This window comes from Equus przewalskii, chromosome 29 (genome assembly GCF_037783145.1).
Source record: "Equus przewalskii isolate Varuska chromosome 29, EquPr2, whole genome shotgun sequence".
In the NCBI taxonomy this organism is placed as follows: Eukaryota; Metazoa; Chordata; class Mammalia; order Perissodactyla; family Equidae; genus Equus; species Equus przewalskii.
The window spans coordinates 36,939,383-36,960,709 of record NC_091859.1 but is presented as its reverse complement, the minus strand read 5'-3'; the positions used below and the strand labels follow the sequence as shown (position 1 = coordinate 36,960,709).

At 56.1% G+C, this 21,327-nt stretch overlaps 1 long non-coding RNA gene across 2 annotated transcripts; it reads left to right on the top strand.

Annotated features, from left to right (window-relative positions):
- Positions 1-57: 57 nt before the first annotated feature.
- On the top strand, positions 58-20,431 carry LOC139080373 (uncharacterized). Of its 2 annotated transcripts, XR_011534845.1 has the most exons (4): positions 124-257; positions 10,855-10,932; positions 13,417-13,440; positions 15,590-20,431. It is a non-coding gene; the product is annotated as an uncharacterized lncRNA (long non-coding RNA). The 2 variants fall into 2 exon arrangements; XR_011534846.1 differs by lacking the exon at positions 13,417-13,440 and having other exon boundaries at positions 58-257.
- The last annotated feature ends 896 nt before the right edge of the window (positions 20,432-21,327 follow it).

Here is a 21,327-nt window from a genome sequence, read left to right as displayed (position 1 = left end):
GCCCCCCTCGCCGGCTCGGCTTGGCTCGCGCCTTCGGCCCCGGGCTCGAGGCGCGGGGTCTGCGCGCGGCGGGGGCTGCGGAGGAGCCGGAGCACCGGGCGGTGCGGGGACGTGCGGCGGCGGCGAGACCGAGCCGCGCCGCGTGCGAGGCAAAGCTGTCCTTATACTGACACCAAATGTCTTCGGGGAAAGCTGCAGGCGCGGGACGCTGGAGGGGGGAGGCGTGGAGGCGACAGACAGACTGACGGCGGCGGCTGGTGAGCCCCCAACCCTCCCCAGAGGGCAGGAAGCCCCCAGCCTGGTGGCCACCTCCTTAAGATTCAGGGTCGTGCCTGGGGGAGGGTCCTACCTCCTCAAAACGGGGGCTGCGTCATGCGTTAAAAAGGGAGGGACCCCATTACTGACCACCCCAAGTCCCAGGTGCCTGGTTGGCCACATTACGCTCTGGATTCTCACCAAGACGCTGTGAGATTCAAGATGGGGAGGGGGATGTTTCCCCCACTGCCCCAGCCGGGGGCTGCCCGTCTAAGGCCACCAGCTGTTAAATGGTGGAGCTGGGCTACAACTCCACTCCAAAGGCCACACTACACCCCAGGCAGCCTCCCTCCCTGCTTCTCACTTACACCAGGCCTTCTTCCCAACCTTCAAGGTTTGGCTGAAAGGCCACCTCCTCCAGGAAGGCTTCTGGGAGCGTTCCCAAGTGGAACAGATGCCCCTTTCTCCAGCTGTAAATGCCCAGCCTCTCCCCTTGCCCTGGGCAGCCGGGGCCACAGGAGTCTGAGAAATCAGGGACTCTAGCTCAGCCCTCCCCACTCCCACCTCACCTCCTTGAGGAATGTGGGCTGGGGGGACAGGGCACGGGGCTGGGCTGGCTGTGGGGGCGGAGGAATGAGGAGGCCTGCCCTGGGGCCACTTGGTCTGGGGATAACCACCTTGGAGGAAGTGCCCTTGGGTTGGACCCCAGCTCTGCGTGTTCCAAGGGCCTTGGCAAGCCCCTGAAAGCTTCTGAGCCTCGGGTTCCTCATCTGGGAAATGGGATAAAAGTTCAGGCTTTGCTTTGCAGAGAACAGTCTAAAAAGAGCCTAGCACCATCCCTGGCACATAGTAGGTGTTCAACCAACATTCATCCCTTCCCCCTTTGAGTCTGTGCAGGGAGACACAGCAAACCTCCCTCACCAGACCGCAGTGCAAGGTCGGGGAAGCACAGGAGGCCGGGAGGTGACTCACAGGTGTGGCTTAAGCAGGCCAGAAGGCGTCCACGGGTGGGATGGGTTTATTCAGAGCAGAGGGGCCTCAGATCAGGAGTCTCGGGGAAGACTTCCTCAAAGGCCAGAGGCCTGCTCTGGGCCTCCAAGGCTCCCACAGGATTGAGATAAGAGGAGAGGGGGTGGGTGGAGAAATGGCATCGAGGAGGCGGAAAGGACATATGCAAAGGCATGGAAGTAGAATAAGCTGGCGCGGGCAGGCGCTCCACGCCCTGGCCGGCTGAGTGCCCAGCTGGACAGCCCCAGGCCTGAGAGAGTGAGAGAAATTAGGCAGCAGGGCAGGGAGAAGATGCCAGCCATGGCTCTCTTCCTTTTCATTCTCCTCTGGCAACGTTTTCATAAGTTCAAAAGGCTGGGCAAGACCTTGAGAAGCCACCAGATGGTGAGTTCTCAGGACTAGGTCCTTTCAGTTCCAGCTTCCAGAAGTAACTGCCCAGACCCTGCTTGCATACCTGGCGTGATGGAGATCTCATCACCTCTTGGGGCAGCCCCTTTGCTCTCCAGGCATCTCTGCTCATTCAAAGTTCTTTTTTATGTTTAAGGAGAAATTTGCCCCCTCCACAATCCTAGTTCCTCCCCTGTCCTGGCAGGACTAACACGCCCTCTCCAGCCTCCTTCAAGCATCCAGAGTGGCAGGAAGTCCTGCTTTATGTCCAACCCAAATGCTTTCTGCTTCAACTGAAGCCTTATTTGTCTAATCCTTCACTCTTCTGCCCACCCCACCCCACCCGTCAGCCTAGGGGTGGGCTCTGCGGACGTGGAGGGTGCAGATAGACTAAAGGTCACCGAAGAAGTGGGGATGAGGGACGACCCTCAACCTGCTGGGGGATGGGATTGCAACTCCAGGTCTCGGCAAGAAGCCAGGCTGCAGCGTCCCTCCCAGAGGCCCTTGCTGGCTGCGGGAGCTTCATTTATTCATTATTGCTATTTATATTGTGCCTGGTATTTGCAGAAGGCTGGAGCAGCCGCACACACTCATTAGGCCCCGCCATGCCCCGGGAGCAGGCCTCTGCCAGGAGGTAGGTGAGCTGGACCCCGGCCTGGAGTCCCCTAGTCCATCCACCTGGCAGCTAGGCCAGGATCCCTGTGCCCTCCCCCAGGGACAAGGCCCAGCCAGGCACCCACTCTCTACTCCAGCAGCTGCTGGGCAGAGCAGCCCAGGCTCACCCCGCCATCCCCCAGGAGAACTTGCTAGCAATTGTAGTACCTGGAAGGGTAGGGAGCATCTATCAATGGGGATAAGCAAGCTGGGGCTGAAGGAAGCTGGGGTCGGATTCCTGCCCCAGACATGAGAGGAGGTCCCTTACAGACCCGAAGGTCCTAAGAGCGGAGACAAAGCTTCCAGCATCCTCAAAATCCACGCTGATTTATTTCTCCAGCACTTACAGAGCACTTATCTGCGCCAGGCCCTGGTCTCAGCCCTTGATAAATATTAATGCATTTAATCCTTTGCACAATCTTGTAAATCATTGCTACCGTTTTACAGATGAGAAGCCATTGGCACAGAGAAGTTAAGTAACATACTCAAAGTCACACAGCTAATTAATGGCAGAGCTGGTGTTTGAATTCTGGGGACCTGGTTCCAGAGTTTGTGCTCTTAACTAAGATTCTGGACTCTAAGATTCAAAAACACTGAGTCAAGTTTTCCAGGATTGCAAACTGGCAGAGTGACCCCCCTACTAGAGTGGGGAGGGGCCTGGCCTGAGACACCCTCGCACAGGCCTGTATCCCATAGGAGCACATTCCCCTGGGGCATGGAGGGCCACCCTCAGCCCCAAGAAGCACACTGAACACCTCAGAACCGAGCCCTGAGCGCGGCCACCGTGGTAAGAGCTAGGAGCAGGAGAAGCCAATGACAGAGCATGAGCTTCAACATCCCCAAAGCTTTTATTAAGCATCTACTGGGTACCAGGCCTGTGCCAGGGCTGGAGAACATTCTGAAATGGAAAAGTCCAGAAATGGTGATGGGTGAAGCAGGCGGGGAATTTGGAGTCAGACGCAGAGGGAGTGTGGGCTCCCTCCCTGCGATGGGGCAGGCCCTCGATGGGTTCAGAGAGGCCAGGGTGGCCCAGAGCCCAGGCTGGAGGGTCGTGGGAGAAGAAGCAGAAGTTTCAGAGAGAAAAGAGTGGAGAATGAAGGGAGAGGAGAGAAAGACTGCGAGATGGAGGAGTCGGGGTCACGGGGAGGGGCTCCCTGGGGAGAGACCGCCAGAGAGGGTGGGGGACTCCGTGGGAGTCTTTGCATGGCTGCCGTGCCAACTTCCCCCCCACCAAGCCCCCAGGAAAGTCAGCAAGACACACAGAGACCCATGCGAGTGAGTTTTTCCGTGTGGGCTTGTCACGAAAGGAAATGAACTCCCCCTCAGAGCTCACATGGATGAGACCAGCCCTGGCAGGCCAGCCAGTCCATCCCCCAACTGGACTAAGCTGGCGGAAGCAAAGGTCAGAGCTAGAGGGACCCAGGAGGACGCTGGCATCCCACCAGGGTGGCTGTGGCCACAGGAACCCACCCAGACAGGAAGGGTGGGGGCGCGACGTCTCACCTGCTAGGGAGCAGGGAGCCCCTCCCCGCGGACAGGTGGCCCTTTGCTCCGTTAGTCCACTTAACCCGACAACAGTCCTAGGTGAGCCGTATCACGAAGCTCGTGTTACAGACGGGAGAAGCAGAACCCAGAGAAATTAAGGAAATTGCCCAGGGTCACACAGCTAATGAGCGGCAGAAACAGGATTCCATGCTAGAGTGAGTGAGCCAGAGAGCCAGAGAGAGCCTCTCCCACGGCCCAGGAAGGAGGCTGGAGATGGCAGAGGGAGACAGAGACAGAGCTCAGGAGCCCCAGGTTCCTGCCGGGTGGGGGGAGGCCCCTGACTCTCAGCTGAAAGAGGCTGTGGATGCCCTAGAATCTTCCCGGACGGGGCTTGAAGAATCCAGTCTGAGCGCAGCTAAAAAGGCCACTTGATGCCCCAACAGTCTGCAACTGGCAAGGGGGAGAGGGGGCGGCAGTGGGTCTTCCCAGCGTGAATGTCAGGGAAGAGAACCTCCAGGGGCACTGCCCACACCACCCCCCAGCCCCTCTCACATCTGATGGGTGCTTGACCGTTGGTGCCTCATGCCCTTTGCACCTCACAACATCCAGCACACACGACCCGGCATGCAGTAAGTGCTAGATATTTGCTCAGTGTGTTTCTTGAATGCCAGCCCTCTGAGCAGTCACTTCCAGCTCCATTTTACTGATGAGGAAGTTGAGGTCAGGAGAGGTGATGTGACTTGCCAATGCTCACTCCAGGGGGTGACCTTTATTGACCACCTACTATGTGCCATGTGTCGGATATACAGAGATGAATGAAACCCAGCCCAGCGGGGAGACAGGCATGTTTAGACAACCTGGGTTAAGCGCAGAGGAAGACAAGTGGGGGCGCCCAAGAGGAAACCGTCTTTTCTGGCGGGGGACAGACAAAGAAGCCTTCACACACACACTGACCGTGTGAAAACTTGGAGGGAAGGTGGGCCGGGGACCGGTGGGAGCTTTCCCGGCAGGGCATTGGAGGAACGGCATCCCGGGTCGGGTGACAGCAGAAGCAAAGGCCTGGGAGTGTGAAAGGGCAAAGCTTGTTGTGGGAATAGTGGAAGTCCCGTGCGGCTGGACCACGGCTTTGAACGCCAGGCCACGGAGGCGGAGGTGGGGAGCGAAGGTCAGGTTTGTTGTAGAGGACCTGTCTGTCTGCCGTGTGAGGGCCAGTGGGAGGGCAAGATGAGGCGGGCGGCCTGGACCAGCCTAGGCTGTATTGCTGGCGGGACAGATGGAGGCAGACTCCAGGGATGTTGAAGAGTCAGAGAAACAGGACTTGGAAACTTAAGGAGGGAGGTGGGGAGGGGAAGAGCAGGGAGGGCCTGGGTTTCTGGTCCTTCCCCGGGCATGGGTGGGGGAGGGTGGTAGTACCTGATGTCTCCCCCAGCAGAGCCCCCAGGGCCCCTCCCAGCCTGGCTCCCAGAACCTCCCCAGCCTGGGAAGGCAGAAGCTGTGATGGGGGAGAGACAGGCACAGTGAGGGAGAGACGTCGAATCAGAGAGTTGGGAAAGTATGAGATAAAGAAGGACATGGGAAGAGAGAGGTGGCGGCAGAGATGAGGAGAGACCAGCTCAGGCGTGATGGAGTCAGAGGGGAGAGGGAAGGGAGGAAGGGAGAGAAACCAACACAGTTGGGGGGCACCCTCTGCCCTCTGCTTTCTTCTCTCTGCCTCTGTCTCTCCATCTCTGGGTGTCTTTGTCCTTTTTCCTGTTCCTTGTGCCCATCTCCCTTCCTCCTTGGTGGTTTCTGTGTCTTCTCCTTTCTCTGACTTTCTCCATCTTTCTTCCTGCATCCCCCTCTGTCTCTCTCCACCTCTACCTCTCTGCGTCCCCGTAGCTCCCAGCTTGGTGTGTGCGGCTCGCTCTCCTGTCTTCCCGCTCCGGTGTGTGAGTCTCTCACGCACGCACGTGCACTCTAGCCTCACTCCTTTCTTCTCTCTGCCGCTTCCGCTGCTCAGAGAAAGAATAATAGAGCGGCCCTCTTCCTTTTATCCTCGGCTGGACAGAGGCTGGTGCCCCGGCAGCCAGGCCTCCAGGAAGCCTCCGTCAATGTCGCCATCAAGGAGAGATGGTTGGGGAGGGGGGTGGGGGGACACTGGACAGGCTGGCCCGGGCCCCTGCCGTGTGGCCTTCTGACCCCTGGTGACTCAGGATGGGCATTTTAGGGAGCAGGCTGGCTTTGCCCAGAGGCAAGGTGGGCAGCTCCTCAACTTCCCAGAGTGGATCATGGAGCCCAGTGCCCCAGCCCTGGGGCCAGCTCCCTGCCTGTGCCGACTCCGGGTTTTGGAGAACAACCGCCAGCCTTGCCCTCTGTTTGGCCGTGGTCTTGGGGAGGCGGATTGGGGGGAGAAAAGGCCGTAATCAGATGTCTTCTCCTGGAGAGTACCTTGCAGCCTCAAGCCGAGCTCCAGGATCCCTCCAGGCTGAGTCAGGGGTCCCCCACTCCACTCCTGCCCTGTCTTGATGGTCCACCTGTCTGTCCTGCCCCTGCCACACTGGGAGCCCTGCAGAGGAGAGCAGCGCTGGATATTGAGCAGGGGCCAGAGGTTTGCTGAGTGAACGCATGAGTGAGTGAATGATTATCACACAGAAGAGCATGATGGGACAGCTTTGTCTCTTCGCAGCTCCTCCCTGAGCCCTGACTGTGTGCCAGGCACAGTTCTAGGCCCTGGGGTTCCAGCAGTGAACAAAATGGGGTCCTTGTCTTCATGGAGCTTATATTGTAGTGGGTGAGTCAGAAAATATGTAAGATAAATGAGTAAAATATATAGTACATCAGGTGATGATCAGCATGTAGAGAAAAACTAAGCAGGGGAGGCGGTGGAGAGTGAGGGTGGCGGGGTCATTTTCAGTGGTCAGGGATGTGGTCTGATTCAGATCCTACAGATCACCCTGGCCGCTGTGTAGAGAAGTGGCTGGGAGGGGTGCTGTTCCTCAGTCTCCGCCCACTCTAGAGCCAGAGGACTGAGGCTTGCTCTGCAGGCTCCTTGAGCCGTGATGCAAATGGCCCTGACAGCTGGGCCCACCTACCCCCTGAGGGCCCAGACACCTCTCCTTCTGGGTGGGCAGAGCCTGGGGCTCCGACTGCCCCACCAGCCTCTCAGCCCCTATCTCAGCCCCTCCCGCCCCGTCTCTCATCTTGCACTCTCTTACGCCGCCGTCCCCAGGGCGGACACATGTTCACACACAGACACAGGTTCCCTTTCGTAAAACCTTTCCAGGAATCCCTTCATGGAGGGCAGAGACACAGACCGCGGTGGGGGTGTTAGAGAAGCCCACAGGGAGGGAGAAGGCAGGTGCACACCCTCAACAGAGATTTGGGGGGGCTTCCTGCAGAGAGCAGCTTTCAAGATGTGCCTTGAAGGTGGGGTGGCCATCCACGGATTAAGGTGGGGGAACACTTCCACTTGGGGGGTCTGGCCTCCAATGCTGTTTGAATGTTGGTATAAATTATAAATACACAGATGGGGAAGCAGCATGAGCCAAGCCACTGAGGCAGAAAAGCACACACGTGACAGACCTCGGGTGTCCCAGTTACCAGCAAGGCCTCACCACTGTCCACCTGTACCTCCACATCCAGGAATTCCCTCGCGCAGTGCCCTCGACTTGGCCAGATGAGCAGGATCATCTTCATTCCTCTGGCAGATGCAGAAGCAAGGATCAGAGAGGCCAAGAGACTGGCCCAAGGTCACACAGCAGAAAGTGGCAGGACTCAAAAGCCAAGTCTGGGTCCACTCTCTAAATAGCCTGGAGCCTGCGGCCACCCTGCTCCCAATCTGCAGAGGCCTGGGGATCCCTCTGCACCGCAAACCTCCAGAAAAACCTGGAAGAGGGGTTCTTCACTGCTTAACCCAGAGCATTTACTTCCGGGGCACAGAGTTGCCCTCCCCACAAAGGAGAAGAAACACAGAGATACTGACACACACCCCTCGCAGTCGTGTGTGTACACACACACAGACCCACAAACACCACAGACACCCTCACACGTACATCCAAACAGAGATCATTTCTATTAAATACACCCTCACACCAAGACACACATTCACGGATGCATTCACACTCCGTCTCAAGTACACACAGACACACGCACGATATTATTATTAAGTTCACACAAATACAGGTGCAAGTGCAAATATACGCTTTCCCAAATGCACTCAGGGAGGGAGGAAGACGTATTGAGAGTTAGGGAGACGGAGGGAAAGGAAAGAGAAGGCGGGAAAGGAAAGAGAAGGAAGGCGGAAAAAATCAAAGGGGAGAGGGAGGGGCTGGGCAGGTCAGGGAGGGAGTGAGTTTAGAGCATCTAAGAGGAGAGAGATTTAGGGAGAAAGATAGGAGAGGAGAGGGGAAAGATGGGGAGAAAAAGATAAGGAGATAAGGAGGCAGTGAGGGGACAGAGACTGAGGAAGGGAAGAGGGGAGGGGCAGCCTGTGATTGGAGCCTAACTTTAGCTGCAGAAGCACTGATGACTCACGCGTCGGGGGGGAGCGCTGAGTCCGCTCCAGGTTTCTGTTTATATACCTCGATGAGCTAAATATACGGCGAAGGGGTTCTTCTGTTCTGGTCCAGCAGCTCCTCTGCGTTCTTCCCCCCACCCTTGCCTCCCCTCCCCAACACACACAGAAACACACACGATGCCCCTGCCTGCCTCTCCCTCTCCCAAGCCCACAGGGCCATGCCTGCGCCCTCCCGCAGCCGACAGCACACGTCTGCCCTTGCCTGCAGCTCTCCCCACTAGGGTATTGGCTGCCAGGAGCTGACCATGGGAGTTGGCTCCAAGCTCAGAAATAACATGGTCCAACCACCCCTTTCTGATGCCAGGTGGTTGGGTGGGGCGCGGGGAAGGTGATGCTTGCCCAAGGTCACACAGCATGCAAGTAGATGAGCCACACCAGAGCCTCCCGTGACTGCCAGGCCAGAAAGGCCCCCAGGAGACGGAGGTGAGGGCCTGGGGCAGTGGGACTAAGTGCCCAGGGTAGGCAGGCTGGGGCTGGAGAAGGGACAGTAGAGCCCCGGGTCAGAGAGAGCACTAGCCAAGACCTGCAGAGCAAGGAAGAAATGGAATTTGTGTGTGTGATCTTGGGAACAAAGGAGAGAAAGAATTCCATTGGCAAAATCATCTCTGGACCCACAGGGAGCTCCTTCTACGTCATCAGCCCCCCTACCTACCCTGCATGCCGACCTCCTGGGTCGACCACCCAAGCCGCCCGCGGGGCCGCCTCCCGTCTCGCCTGGGACGTGTCGCTGTCCGTGGTGCTGAACCTGCTCAGCGCCTCTCCCCGGCCTGGACAGCGTCCATTCCCACCCAGACCTCTCCCAGCAGGTCAGTAGGGCTGAGGGAAGAGGTGGCAAGAGGAAGGAAGGCGAAAAAGAAGACAAAGGACAGGGAGCGTGAGGGAGGTGGCCCAGCCAGAGACTTTCAGGGAGACAGCGCGATTTCTTCTTTGGCATGGTTTTCAAATAACCACAGTGACCAAGAAGAACGCCACAAGCAAAGATGGCTGACGAATGGAGGAACCGAGGCAGATCCAGATGTCTGAGAGCTGAGTGAGTGTTGACACGCACAAACGAAGCCAGGCTGGAGCGCGGACACGGGGCAGGCTGGGCGTAACGTCCTCAGCAGAGATGAGCCAAAGCACTTCTAGCTTTCCTGTGTTTTTATTACCCATCCTGATGAGAGGTTGTGAGTTTTCACACTGTCACAGAACAAACAGAGCCGTGACTTCCGTTTCCCAGGGTCCGTGGCTGTTTCATGTACTCCTGACAGCTCCATCACATTTCTGACACTTTGGAAAATTTTGTTTTCCTCTGGGAACGTAGAAGGGTGCTAACCCTCCCTTTCCCGTCACATCCCAGGCTCAGGGGCCTCATTCCCTGCGCACACCTGCCCCCCAATGCTCCAGTTACACTGCCCCATCCCTGCACTGTCTCCTGCCTCCAGGCTTTTGCACATGCTAGTTCCCTTACCTGGAGTGCCTTCCTTCCCCCTCTTTCTCCTTCTAGGCCCAGCTCCTCTGTCTCCCCCACTGGACACTGCAGGGCAGCGGGTACCACACTCATCTCAGTATCCCCAGCAGCTAGCACAGGGCCTGTCATACCCTTTCACTTAGTTTCTTTTCCTTCTATGTGAGTGAGCTGAGCCAAAGAAATGCTTGGCTAAATATCCTAGGATTGAAGGGGAGAGGTGAAAATTTACTCCTTGAGCAAGGAGGGCATTGCAAATGTTCAAAGGAAGGAGTCTCCAGGTTCTTAGATAAATCTTAAAGACAGTTTAATAGACTCTTGCCTCCAGCTTCATCTCATCTGCAGATGAGAAAACCGAGGCTGAGAAAAGAAGGGCCTTGTGCAAGATTGTCCAGCGAGATCCTGGGCATCCCGAAGCTGCCCGGGACTGTGAGGGGAGTCCTTCTGAGTGAGGGCAGGTGGGGAGGGGGTCTGCTCTTTTTCCTGGGCCCCTGGGTCCGGATTTGGCCACACACACCCTCCTCAGGAGAGAATCTGTGGGCCCTGGCAGAAAGATGGCCCCTCCCCACTCCTCCACCACCCCACCTGCCCAAGGATCCCAGCCTTTGAATAATGAGCGATTCCTAATTTAATTCCATCTTTAATTCATTTAGGTCTCCCAGGAGCTTTGAGCTGGAGTCTGAGGAAATGCTCATTCGTTCCCAGAGGGTGGGAGGGTTTCCTTTCCTGGTTCAGAGAAGGGAGACGGAGAGGCCAGGGTCCCATTTTCCTCTGGGACTTCGTGTGCCCCCTACTTTCTCCACAGGGAATCCCTCCATCGGACTTGGGCTGTGGGACAAGCAGGGTGCTGGGTAGAGGGTCGGGAAGGCAGCTGGGAAAGGAAGCAAGGGGCAGAGGGCAAAGCCCCCCGCCTGGCATTTTCAAAGACACAGTGCTCATGGGTACAGCGAGGAATCGGTTGTGGATTCCGTGTCCTGGAGCATCATAAGCATTGTGATCAGTTCTCAAGGGTCTGGTCTTATAAGGCACTTTATCTAACTCCGATTCAACTTTAACCTCACAGAGTTACCATCTGCGTTTCGCAAAAGAGGAAAGTGAGGCTCAAAGGAGAGAAAGTGACTTGCCCAAGGCCACATGGCAGGTAAGAGGCATAACCAGGACTTGAAGGTGCTCTTTCCGCCTTGAAGCCCTGCCCACAAGCCCCACCTCCCCAGGGGTCTCGGAACACACACACCCCATCTCTGACAAGGAATCCCAGGGGATGTCTTCTCCAAGGATGCTGACCCTCCAGGGATGAGCCCCCTGCAGGTGTTTGGGAAATCTTGTGCATATGTGTAAATTTCATCAACAAATAATAATATTAATAATCTAACAATAGCAAACACTTATACAGTTTTCATTTGTGCTAGACACTATCCTAAGCACTTTCACATATTAACTCAACCTTCACCACAGCCCTATGAGAGGGGTGCTGGCATTATCAGCCCCATTTTATAGATGAGGAGACTGAAGCACTGGGTGGTAAGTAGCCTAGCTACAGGCCACACAGCGAGGAAGTGGTGGGTTCTCAGGATCCTGCAAAGTAAAGCTTATCATCCTGATTCGAAAGATCAGGAAGCAGGCTCCAAAAGGGTAGGGCCTCCCTCAAGGATGTACAGGAAATGACCGAGCTTGAACACACTCCCGGGTCTGACCCCCAAATCCCAGCCTCTCTATTGCATTCAGTAGATGAGGACCTCAGTTTCCACCTTTGTCAAATGGGTCTGACACCTGTGTCACAGATTAAGTGTGAGAACCAGACGTGAAGTGGGCAAGTACTCCGTAAATGGTGGGGCACCAAAAACATGAGAGCTACATTCATAAAGCACTTAGAGCGTGGTCATTTAGTTCCCACAACAAACTACGGGGCTGATGTTATTGTTAAGCACAATTTATGTTAAGGAAACTAAGGCACAGAGAGTTTAAGTAATTTGCCTGAGGTCACACAGCCCACAAATGGTGGAGCCAGGATTTGAACCTCACAGAGTCTTGCCTTTCACCACTTGCTCTGCTCCCTCCCCCCAGGGAGTAACAGGGAAGGTGGGGAGGGGATAGAGCTGGCAGCCAGACCTGAGGGGACACAGGAGGAGGTCATCTGGCAGACAAAAGGGAAGGCAGAGGCAGGAGAGGGGGCAATTCTGGGGCCAGACCTGGGGGAGGGACACAGACCAGCCTCCTGCCCCCAGGACCCAGGGGTCTTGTGAGCTGGTCTGTGCTAAAGCTGAAGCATGGGGCCCCGGGTACAAATGGTTTGTATGGAGGGAGGAAGGTGTTGCCAACCCAGAGGCAGGCAGATGATACAGCAGAAGCCCCGAAGGCCACATGGGCTGCCGCTGGACAGGCAAAAGCTGCCCACCTCAACGGGGCCTCCCAGCTACCCCTGCCCCGGGGAGGCATCTGAAGTGGGCAAGCCTGGGGGCAGTCCGGAGGCAGGAGGCAGGTCCGGAGGGGCTGACGACTTGGGCTGGGGGTGGAGGGGTGGGGAGAGTCTGAGGGTGATTTGGAAGGTTGAATGGTCAGGACAGGTAACTCCTCTCTTGTGGGGTCAACGAGAAAGGGAGAGTGGCACCTCGGTTTCTGGTTGGGGTGAGACGGTGGGGGTGGGGAGGGGAGGAAGAGCAGATTTTGGGGAGGAGAGCAAGTCCCATTTGGGACAAGTTGAGGCTGAGAGGTCTGTGGGACACGTGGGAGCAGACGGACACACCCAGGAGGCTGTGGAGATGTGACCGTGGGGGCCCAGGGAGAGGGCTGAGCACTCACAGAAGCCATGCAGGCTCGGGCGGCTTAGCCAAGGGCCGCTGGGCTCACCAGCCCTCCTTGTACCCGTTTCTCAAGAGAGGAGTCTCAGGGGACCCTCTGGGGACATCTCCTGCCGGTATCCACCATGTCAGGACCCCAGCAAGGGGAGGCCGCCCCAGGACTGCCTGCTGGAGTGAGGCTGCAAGGTGCACTGTTCACAGACCAGGCTTCGCCTCCCCTCTGGGCAATTGCAGGGCCATAACCTCAAGTGCAGGAGGTCGCAGACATTGGGTGGCCGGGGCTGACTTGACCCCAGCTCCAGGGAGAACTTCCCAAGTCTGCAGGCCAGCCTTCCAGGGAACAGGCAGCCCGCTAAGGAGTGAGCTCCCCGTGACAGGTTACAGCCACACATGAATGAAGGCTGCCTCCTCCCAGCCGACCCTTCCCGCCAGTCCATCTCCCTGTCCTTGCATCTGTGGACACGATCTGCACCCCACCCACCGCTCCCAGTTTTGCCATCTCTCATCCTCACTGTCACTCTACTCCTCTCCTCCTGCCTCAAACCTCACTCACTCTGAATTCCCAAATGGTCCCTGGCACATAGTAGGTGCTCAATACATATTTTTTACCTAAAAAATGGCTTCGCACTCATTTGTTCATTCAACAAACATCAGTCATCCACCCACTATGTGCCAGGCACCATTCAAGGTTCTGGGGCTACAGGCAAGAACAAGATACAAGAAGCCCTGTGGTCCTTACATTGTGATTGAAAAGAAAGACAACGAAAAAGAAGAAGGAAATATATGGTAGTCAGAAAATGTGAAGTGTTATTCTTTTCATTTTGCAGATGAGGAAACTGAGGCACAGGCAGGTAGGTCTCGGCCCCTGGTCTCAGGCGGGATCTGCACCAGGCCGCCTGTCTTCTGTGCTGGAGGCCACCGTGTAGACTGGGGTGCAATGGGGATGGCTCAGAAAATGCTCAAGCTGAAAACCCTTCCCGGCCCCCCATGCCCTCAGGCAGGGAGAGGTGGCTGGGGATTGACATGTGCGGTCACCCAGGGCCCCCACCCTCCACCCCTCCGGGCTCAGAAGGGCCTCCTGCTTGGTTTAATGCTCTGCTCTGACCAGCTTAAAGATTTTGGAGCGAGAGGCGGCACATCTTTCCTTTGTGCTGGGCTCTGCACACGCGTAGTCTGTCCTGCCCTCAGGGTAGCGAGGCCTCCAGCAGGGGCCCTCCTCCCTCCCCTCCTCTCTGTCTCCTGCCTGCCCGCCCTCATCACCCCAAGTCAAGGGCCTGTCGCCTATCTCCCCCACCCCAGACTCTCGAGAGTGTTGGGGACAGAGCAATTCTTCTCTGTCTCCAAAGCACGGGGCAGCACGGAGCAGAGACTCCAGGAGCACTGGCTGGGCTGGGCCAGCTGCGGGGGAGGGAGTGAACCGGCCCCTCTTGGGTCTTTGGTGGAGCTGGTGGTACAGTTCCTAATTCTGCTTTGCCCTCGGAGATCTGGCATTCCCCTCTGGCTGCATCTGACTTGAGGTCCAGGGCTCCTCACGCGGATGCAGCCTCCCAGGGTGTACCCAGTTAGGAGCTCTCGGGTCCAGGGACGTCTCCACCACCCGCCCAGCCCTGTCCTCTGCACCCTCAGCGCCACCTCTGTGCTCTGAGAGATTCAGACATTTCACGCCTTCTCTTTGCCTGGGTTGGCAAAGGAGGCCCAAAGGGGGCTGGCTCTCCTGGGCTGCCAGCAAGGGCCTGCAGGGCTGGATGAAAGCGACAGCCTCTGACCCTTGTTCCTCTCTAAGTGCCGCCTCTGAGCCATCTCAGGACCCTGAGGTTTCCTCCTCTGTGGCTGAGGAAGCTCCAGGGGCATGGCCGAAGGCTCAGCACACCCACAGGCCTCAAGCCCCAGCTCCTGGCCAGGGAGGCAGAGGGGCCGAGGCCCAGGCTTCTTGGTCCTCTGCACTCCTCCTTGTTCTGCCTCTGCGCATGCTCCTTGCGTGACACAGGTCATCCCAGAGCCGCAGCCTGACCCCCTGGGGGCTCCTGGGGGACTGTCAGGAGGGAAAATGAGAGGTGTATTAGTCAGGATATGACTGGCTGTGCTGCTGCGGTAACAGACCCCGAAATCTCAGAGTTTTAACACAATAGTTTATTGCTTGTATGTGTCACATCCAACTGGACAGCCCCCTGTGGTCCACGACACACTGTACCAAGGTCACAGTAGCAAGGAAAACAGGCTGGAGATTGCGGGGGATGCTTTCAAGATGCTTTCCGGGCTGGGCCCAGGGTGGCGTCATCCCCTCCACCACATCCCACGGCCAGAACGTGGCTCCTGCAAAGGAAGCTGCAGCAGAGGTGGGGAGGTGGTGTGAGCGCCACGCACTGTCCTGTCGCGGGTCGTCACGGGGCGAATGCACATTCCCAGGCCTCTTCTGGGAACTGAGCCCCGCTCTGGTTCTATAACCAGCGCGTTCAAGAGCAGCCCAGAAAGCCCCACCCTTGTTCCTGCTGAGATGCACTCTCACCAGCTTAGCATTAAGAACTCAAACTCAATCATCAGTCACCCCACCAACCCCAGCCCTCCCTCTCAGCACTTAGCCTCAGGCCACAGTCGTTCAGAAGTTTAGGGGCTGAAAGGTTTGCACAGAGCAGCCTATGCTCATTCTTCCTCTCTCTGTCATAATTGTTAATTTATAATTTATACTCTCAGCTGTTTCTAAAAAGGATTTCTTAAAAAGTAAAATAAAAGATCAGAAATCATTTAGGGAACAGGAGTGAGGTGGATGTTCTAGAAAGTTGAAATGAACATTTATTATAGTTGAATAACATAGTAATGAAATACAATAATGTAACAAATTACATTTATTACTGTAATATAGTAATACTAGTCAATCTGAGCTTCCTAGCAGCAGAGGCAAAAAGGGAAACGTCTTACTCTATATATTCATCCCTTCCTGCTTCTTTTGCCAGCTCTTTTCCCTTCGTAAAGTTTCTTCTCTTTGTCCTCCCTTGTTTTCAGATCCACTGGGGACAGAAAGATCATCCTGCCTCCACTTTTTAGACATCCATATCCCCCTTGCAAGGAAGAACAGCATAAAGTCAAATGGCTTCAGGATTAGTGTAAGGGAACCTTCAGCCTGAAGAATTGAGCCTGCACAAGACTTGAAGGTCCCTCCCGCGCCGTCTTTTGGCTCCTTGTCCAGAGTCAGAGCAGAGGTTAGAACTCGGTGGGGCTAGAGACGTGTTGACCCCATACAGGGAGGGGTTCAAGACATGGCTTCATTAGGCATCCCGGAAATGCATCTGGAGTGCAGACCCCATTCCCTGATGTCCTGTATATTAATTCACTGGATCCCCAGGACGACCCTGCAAGAGAGGCCTATGACATTATCCCTGTTTCGAAGATGGAGAAACTGAGGCCAAGAAGGGGAAATGACTTCCACAAGGTTACGCAGCTCCCTTCCCCTGAAGACCCAGCGTTGGGGCAGGAGACCCCCAAGCTGTGGGTGAGATGCCCAGAGCTCTGAGAGGGGGAGGAGGGGAGCTTCCAGGCAGGCCCCAGCTTGGTCTGGGAGGATCAGGAGATGCAGACAGGCTCCCCCTCCCCACCCCCAGACTCCAGTTGCCTTGACAACAGGGCCTCTATTCCAGGCATTTGTTGGAAATTTGCATTTTAATGGAGATGTAATTAGAATTAAAAAGCTGAGGTTGGAAGGGACAGAACCCTCCCCCGCCCCCTGGGAGCCAGAAGCCCCCTCCCCTCCCAGAGCCCTCCTGTGACACTTTCTCTACCACCAAACTCCTAGTGTCTGTCCCCACTGCCAAGATGGGGACTCTGAGGCCCTGAGCAAAGAAGGGACTCGTTCAAGGTCTCACAGTGAGGCCAGTGCCCAGAGTCTGGGCTCCATCCACTCTGCCTAAGGACCCCCTAAGCCCTTCCTACCAGGAGGTCTCCGTACAGGGTGGCAGTGGGGAGGGGCGTTGGCTTGCTGAGGGCGCCCAAGTCCTCCCCGAGTCTTCCAAGCTCCCCTCTTTCTCCCTGTAACCTCTGGACATCTCAGTGGCCTTGGGGGCCTGGCGGAGCCGGGGGACCCCTCCCGTCCTGCCCCAGAGGGAACTGAGGCCCTAGAAGGAAGGGATGTGCACACAGCGACTCAGTGGCAGAGCTGGGTCTTTGGCTGGTCAGGGTTGAGTCATTAAAAGGACTCCACCTTTGACGCCCACCCAGAGTCATCGTCCGACCCCAGATCCCCAGGAAGAATTTCCAGCAGCTTCTTCCTGTGTCTTTACTAAGTTCTTAAATCAGTCCTGCCAACAATTTTATCTTTTCAAACTGTTGAAAAGAAGCCACCCTTCTCTGCCTGGCCCTCCCAGATGGTCCTCCCTGAGGCCTATTTGTGGGGACCACCCTTAACCCCACAAACCCTGGGGTCACAAACACAGGCCGTCAGGGGGCAGCAGAGGCTCACACTTGCTGAGAGTGTAACACAAATGTGTAAGCACCACCAGGCCCAGACAGAGGCCCTCGTTCACTCAAATCTGCTTTCCTGCATGCAGCCTGTCTCCTAGTGTGTGCCCAGCAGATGTTTGTTGAGTGAATATATGATTAAGGGCCAGGCCAAGTGCTCAGCACATTCCATGCAACCTCTCATTGCACCTTCCAACAGACCTGTGAGGGAGACACTGCCAGCCCCCACTAAACCCTCCACGAAGCTCAGAGAGGTGATATAACCTCCTCAGGTCACACAGCTGGTAAGTGGCAAAGGCTTCATTTAAATGTACACCTGCTGACTCCAGGCTCTTGAGCATCATTCTCTGTGGCCTCAAACTCCCCGTGTGCTGATCACAAGAGCATGGAGCTCTAGCAGCTACATACATGGCAGGTCACGCACACAGATGTGGGCACAGGTCCCACGGGCACACAGCTGGGCCACATGGCAATCATTTATTTACGAACATTCAGTGCTTACTCTGTGCACAGTGTGCTTTTCCAAGTGCTTTGCAGTCAATCCTCACAGCAACCCTAGGAGGTGGGGACTATTATTATAATCAACTCACAGATGAGGAAATCAGGCAAGAGAGGTTACGTGACTTACCCAAGGTCACACAGCTAGTGAATGAAAAAGCCAGAATTTGAACCTGCACAGAACCCATGCTCCCTCTAGACGTTGGGACCCAGGAGCCAGGGGCTCTGGGCACCCCTCCCCCCCAGCCTTGGGAGGAGGGCTGGACAATATTTCTCAAAGCCCAGTTCACAGAGGAGGAAACAGGCCCAGAGAAGGAAGGCGGCTTGCTTTTGGGCACACAGCTGTGCAAGCCCAGTCTGTCGAACCCAGAGCCTCTGTGTGAGCCCCAGACCCCTGGGGATGCCCCCAGCCTGCCCATCTCCCATCTCCCATCTCCCACCGCCTTACAATCCCCTCCTCCATGCAGGAGGATGCTGGCCCAGGAAACTGAGGAGTGATTGCCTGGTGACAGTGTGGTCAGAAGGAAACAGACACGAAACACAGCATCACCTTTTAGAACAGAAAGCTCGAGAGACCCTGAGCAGGTTGGAGGAGGGGAGATGAGAGGGTGAGAGGAGCCCACTCCCCCATCAATAGTCAATTTAGAGCCGGATGGTGCGGAAACGGATTTTCTCTTGAGCTTTCATATAAATGCACTTCAAAGCCACTGATGGCGGAGTCGGAGGTGAGCAGGAGAGAGGGAGAGAGGACTGAGCGGTAATGCAGAGCAGGGCGCAGAGAAGGGAGAGGTGCGCACACACGCAGACTCGCAACCCGCAGTCGGAAAAGGCAACTGGAAATTCCATTTGGGTTTTCACTTTGAAGGTGGAGAGAGGCCAGGAGCTTAGGGGACAGGGGCTGACTGAGGAAGAGATGGAAAGAGAGAGGACAGAAACACAGGAAGACAAGAGTCAGAGGTGGGGATAAGGAGATAAAGAGACCCAGAAAGAAAGGTGGAGAAAAGCAAAAATGACAAGATCCCAGGTGTTCCCCAAACGCACGAGTCAAAAAGGCCACACACACCCCCCGCCATGCACACTCACACCCACACTTGCACATACTCGTGCACATTCTTGCTCAGGACTCCAAGACCTGGGTTCTAGTCCTGACTCTGCTCTTGAAATGCTGTGGGACCTTGCAGAAGACCCTGCCTCCCTCTGAGCCCTGGGTGCCCCTGAGGCCTAGTGAGGTTGAGCTGGGGCCAGGAAGGCCAGGAAGGAGACAGGGATGAGGCATGCGGGCGACCAGGACTAGGACGGCAGAACCCTCACTGTGGTGTGGCTCCTGTATGGCCCAGGGCCCCAGCTAGCAGGCACCGAGGGCCCCCAGGAAGGGCTGCGGGCAGGCAGGGCCCCAGGCTGCACATCCACACGAGGAAACAGCTCAGAGCAGGAAGGCAGCTCTTCCCACGTCTTACAACCAGGACAGGAACCCACCTGTGAGGCTTCCTGACCGCCCTTCCCTAGGGAGAGGGGCAGAGCAGGAGGGTGCTGCCTCCCGGGCCTGAGCCATCGGGGCTCCAGGACAGGCCTGGCACCTCGTTCACCCAGAGTGGCAGTGGCTGTGTCTGTACCACGGGCCCTGAACAGTCGTGGACGCTGACCCACCCAGCCCTTGTGCTGGGTGCTTCTCTGGATCAAGCTCCTGCCGCCTCACAGCCACCTTATCAGGACGTTACTACAAAGCCCCATTTAACAGATGAGGAAACTGAGGCACTCTCTGTTAAGGCATTGGCTAAGGTCATACAGCCACCTGCAGCCTCCCCAGCAGTGAGTGTCCAGCTGTCATTTGCACACCCTTCCGGAAGGAGACCTCATCTCCCCGGGGGCAGCCCTGCCTGGTGCCTCTGCCTCAGTTTCCCCACCCACTCCTCCAGGCCAGGCCCACGAGGGGTGTCTAGCCCGGTCTTCGAAAGTCGCAGGGCAGGGACAGCAGGAAGCTGTGGCCGGCCCGCAGTGCTGGCTGGAAACGGCCAGCTGAGGTCGAGGGGCGCCCCGACCCCACACTCCTGCCGAGACAAGCCACCCTGGACGGCGGCGCGAGAACCCTGTCCTGCGGCGCCACCTCGTGGCCAAAGAGGCCGCCCGGCCCTTGCAGAGTCCGGGTGAGCGCAGGGCTGAGCTGGGGGCACGGCAGGAAGCCACCGGCCCCAGGAGCCCCTGTTCGCTGGGACACCGGAAAACGATGAGTTCTCCACTCCCGGGCCCCAGTGCTGACCACCCCAGCTCGGGAGGAATGAGGGGGGCGGTAGAGCTTGGTCCTGTGCCCTCCTGAGGGGCAGACTCACACATCTGGCGACCTCCTGGACATCTCTGCCCCACTCTTCACAGGCGTCCCAAACTCAACCGTTCATCCATCTAATTCGTGCATTTATGGAGCCCTTACTATATGCCGAGCCCTCACTGTTCCAGGTGCTACGGATGTAACAATGAACAAAACAAAGATCTCCGCCCTTGTGGAGCTTACAGTGGGACGTGCGGGGACAGACAATAAACAATAAACATAAGAAATAAGAAAACAATCTGGCTATTTTAGAAGCAGGAAAAAAGAGCATGTCTGACAACTCTCCGGGGCCCCCACAGCTCTTGGGGTAAGCTGGAGGAGTCTGACATCAACTAGACCATCCTGCCCTCAGGGCTCCTCTGGGTAACTCCTGTCCCAGGGGACATGCCCTCACTATGCGGTCCTCCTGCCTAGGACTCTCCCCTCCCACGTGGTCAGCTCCTCTTCTCCTCCAGAAGCCTCCTGACTCCCACAGCTGGACAGGCCCCACTCAGTGCCACAGCACTGCTCTCCTGGGTGGATGGTGCAGGAGTGCAGCCCACCAACGCTCAGGGCAGGCTGTCCGCCTTGATTCCCGGCTCTGACACCATCTGTGTGACCTGGGCAGGTTCCTCAGCCTCTCTGTGCCTGTTTCCTCATCTGTAAAATGGGGAAAACAGTGGTTCCTGCCTCAGAGTGTGGGGGTGTGGGAGGGGAGAGTAGTTAACAAATGCAAAACATGTAGAACAGTGCCTTCACATAGTGTCTGTTATTATTAGCATCTATTTAAGTGTTTCTCTCCCTCCTGGAGTAGCCGATTGAGGCGAGACAGTGAGGTTCCTCCAGGAAGGACCAGCTGAGTCATCTCCGTGTCACACTCACAGAGTCAGGCATAGAAAAGGCCCCCAGAACCTGTTTGCTCGGTGACTCAGGGCTTCCTCCTCACCCACTGCTCATTTATTGAGCATCTCTGTGCCACGGACGCGGCCAGGAGCTGCAGATGGGGCAGTGTACAGGGCAGTGTTCCTCCCGCTACAAGAAGGGTCATTTCTGGGCCGGAAGCTCTCAAACTTTTTGGTCTAAGAACCTCTTTACACTCTTTAAAAAATTCCAGAGCCCAAAGGGTTTTGTACATGTAAATATTTAATTGATATTTACATTAGAAACTAAAACTGAGAAATTTTTAAAATATTTATTAATTCATTTAAAATAATAACAAACCCATTGCATGTTAACATAAACAACACATTTTTATGAAAATAGTTGTATCTTCCAAAAGAAAAAACAAAATAGTGGGAAACCATTGACATCGTTTTGTATTTTTGCAAATGTCTTTAACGTCTGGCTTAATGGAAAACAGCTGGATCTCATGCCGCACTCGATCTATTGCTTTGGTTGAAGTATACGAAAAGAGATCGGACTCTACATTTTCCTTGTTCGTAAAAATTGAGAAAGATAACACTCGGCCCCTCCCCCGGCCCCGCCCCGG